Here is a 4356-nt window from a genome sequence, read left to right as displayed (position 1 = left end):
GTCTTGGAGTTTCAGATACTTGATAGCTGTGGGACCCCAAACAAGTTTTGTAATCTCTCTTAAACTGTTTCTCCATTTGTAAGTGGAGGGGATATTGTACAGAATTAGGTCTAAGATCTGTCTCAGCTCTAATCTTATAATCCTATGATCCTGAGCTCGAAAAAATTCTACCAAGCTAAAAAGGCTACAAGCATGGATCCAACAATGAACTGAATATCTATCACTCTGGATGTTGTGAGTTCATCACAAAGTGACCTATAGAGCAAGAAAATTTCCTGCCACAACTCATAAAGTTTCTCTTTCAATGATCATGGAAGTACTTACTGTATACCTAAATGATAAAAGTCACAGCAAGAATACCTTATATTGCATTGCATTCTTAAGAATACAAATATTAACTATGGATTGCCTACCCTGATCAAAGGAATCATTGTTATTACTTATTAAGAAATAAGCCAAGTTCTATATATTATATATGTTTGAGTTTGCTGGTGGGAAGTTAGGTAAAGATATAATAGGTGATTTAAATAATAGGAAAATGCTCTATTTAAATACATTCAGCTTTCTCTTTTTAAAAGGAATTTCTTACATTAAGTCCACCCATTGGCTTAATTCTGGCATACCTTAAAAACCTATGCTAGTATATTTATAGGCTGCTGTAGGAACATTAAGCTATTTATAGTAATTTATAAGCATAGTGAGACAGTCTTTGATGCCTTGAGCTTACAGTGTTTCAAAGTAAGCAGAGGGGAAATGATCTGCTAAGAAATAGTGAGAGATCAAGCTGGAGGTGATTTTTGAGTGAGGAACAGAGGCATTCAGAAATAGTTGGGGGCAAGGGTTTTTTTCCCCTTCCCTAGGGAGATTGGGTTTTCTATTTCTGATGGCTTATATTCTATAGAAATTCTTTTGGCTAGAGAACAAAAGGAAAAGGATGAGGTCTCCAGAGCAAATGAAAAAAACACTGCTTTTAGGCAAAGATATTTACTTTTCATCCAAAATAACAAAAGGGAATTGGTTCTTTGTCCATAAATGTACCTATATAACTGGCATCGGTATAAATGGAATAACAGGAGAATTATTTCCTTGTTAATAAAAAGCCATGTCATAGAATAATAGAGGCCTGAGGCTAGTAGTAGGAAGGTAGGAAACTAAAGTCCCAATATCTGATGTTGTTTTCATCTTTCCATTACTTAGGGAATAAAAAATATATTCATATAGTTGCTAATATAACTTATGTCTCTGGAATTACTTTATGTTTTCTAGGTGTATATATATGTATATGCATGTATGTGTATATCTGTATATATAGATATGCACAAATTTATTTATCTATAAATATATCTTCTTCACATCCCTCTTCTCCCACCTTTCTCTTTCCATTAGAATTTAAACTCCTTGAAGGAAGGGTTAGTTTCATTCATTTTTTTTTTTTTTTTTTTGGTCTGTGTATCATTAGTAGCTAGCATAGTCTATGACACACATTAAGGACTTAATAAATGCTTTTTAAATTATAGTGAATTCAATTCATTATAATTGATAGTATTTTAATTAGCAGACTTATAATTTTAGAATCATTTTTTTAGACAACTCAAAATGAACTTATATGTGATGAATCAATGTGAACAATGGCCTTGGGTAGATGTCTTGGTAAGGTAAATAGGAGCTTGCCAATCACTCAACCTGCCTCTTGCCTGGTAATCATGATCTATTTGTACTGTAATGCTCATGACTGCTTTTTATGGGATGCTAAAGAGACATTTAGCATCACAGACTCTTCCTATTCTAAAGCTTGATATCTTTCATTCATCAGTGGTCCTGAGATGGTCCCTAAAGAACTTGAGTTTGGAAGTTGAGTTGAAGTGCAAACTCAGGGCTCTGACAATTACCCTACTTTTTAAATCTAAGCATTGGGATGAAATTTGCAATCAGGAATAATGAGTTGCTCTTTAGCAACTATACCTACCAATTTTGTAGTTAGAAAGGTAGAATGAAAATGAGGAAAACTTATCTCCCTTAGCAGAAGATGAAGACACTAGAATTGTTAGACCCAGAGATGAGATGATTCAACAGGGAGAGGAAGGCGGATCTTAATAAGAGTTTGAGTGACAGGGATCTTTGTTTTCACTCAAGACAGGATTGGGGGGAATGAAATTAAAAATAAGAGAGGTATTAGCTAAGGAAAAACTTGATTATGAAAATTAAGGAATTAAAAAAAGCTAAGGCTATTAATATATTTATATAGAACATCATCCTTTACCTTACTCCCTTCCAGCCCAAATTCTCTAATCACATGAATCTCTTCTGGAGGTTATAAGGAAAAATGCTAAACATTATGATTTTGAGATAGCTTAATATACAGCTCCGTCTAGAGTCAGTGGCTTAAATTGTGGTTCCTCCCTTTTTCTTTAGAAGTGGTATTTTTCCATTCTCAGTAAATACAAAGCTTATTAGTACTGGCAGTATTATTCATAAAAACAACAACTTTGAAGAGAAATGTAAGGTAAAAAAACTCTTTGAGAAGGAGATTTTAATTTTTGCTAATCTACTTCCCATTCACATTCCCTGTAATTTCTCCCTGGTGATTACTCCCCTGCAAAACGTATCTCTGCTATTAGAATATAAGCTCCTTGAAGGAAGGGTTAGTTTCATTCATTTTTTTTTTTTTTTTTTGGTCTGTGTATCATTAGTAGCTAGCATAGTCTATGACACACATTAAGGACTTAATAAATGCTTTTTAAATTATAGTGAATTCAATTCATTATAATTGATAGTATTTTAATTAGCAGACTTATAATTTTAGAATCATTTTTTTAGACAACTCAAAATGAACTTATATGTGATGAATCAATGTGAACAATGGCCTTGGGTAGATGTCTTGGTAAGGTAAATAGGAGCTTGCCAATCACTCAACCTGCCTCTTGCCTGGTAATCATGATCTATTTGTACTGTAATGCTCATGACTGCTTTTTATGGGATGCTAAAGAGACATTTAGCATCACAGACTCTTCCTATTCTAAAGCTTGATATCTTTCATTCATCAGTGGTCCTGAGATGGTCCCTAAAGAACTTGAGTTTGGAAGTTGAGTTGAAGTGCAAACTCAGGGCTCTGACAATTACCCTACTTTTTAAATCTAAGCATTGGGATGAAATTTGCAATCAGGAATAATGAGTTGCTCTTTAGCAACTATACCTACCAATTTTGTAGTTAGAAAGGTAGAATGAAAATGAGGAAAACTTATCTCCCTTAGCAGAAGATGAAGACACTAGAATTGTTAGACCCAGAGATGAGATGATTCAACAGGGAGAGGAAGGCGGATCTTAATAAGAGTTTGAGTGACAGGGATCTTTGTTTTCACTCAAGACAGGATTGGGGGGAATGAAATTAAAAATAAGAGAGGTATTAGCTAAGGAAAAACTTGATTATGAAAATTAAGGAATTAAAAAAAGCTAAGGCTATTAATATATTTATATAGAACATCATCCTTTACCTTACTCCCTTCCAGCCCAAATTCTCTAATCACATGAATCTCTTCTGGAGGTTATAAGGAAAAATGCTAAACATTATGATTTTGAGATAGCTTAATATACAGCTCCGTCTAGAGTCAGTGGCTTAAATTGTGGTTCCTCCCTTTTTCTTTAGAAGTGGTATTTTTCCATTCTCAGTAAATACAAAGCTTATTAGTACTGGCAGTATTATTCACAAAAACAACAACTTTGAAGAGAAATGTAAGGTAAAAAAACTCTTTGAGAAGGAGATTTTAATTTTTGCTAATCTACTTCCCATTCACATTCCCTGTAATTTCTCCCTGGTGATTACTCCCCTGCAAAACATATCTCTGCTATTAGAATATAAGCTCCTTAATATCAGGGACTGTCTTAGCTTTTGTATGTGTATACTTAACACTTAGCACAGTATTTGACATGTAGCAGATGTTTTATTAATGCTTAAATGAACCGTCTGTTCATACTAATAGTCAATAATTCACATTATTTCAGGTCTTTTTCTAAATATCAATTATCTAGATGATCTACTACGATTATATTACTACAATACTACTTGCTATCAATCATTTATGAAATATTTTAAGATTTGAAAAACACTTTACATATCATCATATTTGATCTGAAAGTGTCTTATCTTATTTACTATGTATTATATATTTAATGTTGTTACTATGTGACTTCATTAAGTACCTTTCTATCTGCCTGACTACTACAATGACCATATTGGCAGGGACTTATGAAGCTACAGCTTGAGTGGATACAGAGTGCCTTAATATCTGGGTTTGCCATTCTAAGAGTCTTGTATCTGGGTCAGGGGGAAAGTATAGGGTTGTTTCATTTGCTATTACT

Source organism: Antechinus flavipes, chromosome 3 (assembly GCF_016432865.1).
Source record: "Antechinus flavipes isolate AdamAnt ecotype Samford, QLD, Australia chromosome 3, AdamAnt_v2, whole genome shotgun sequence".
NCBI classification, from domain to species: Eukaryota; Metazoa; Chordata; class Mammalia; order Dasyuromorphia; family Dasyuridae; genus Antechinus; species Antechinus flavipes.
The sequence above is the reverse complement of the archived record's forward strand: the minus strand, read 5'-3'. Positions refer to the sequence as shown.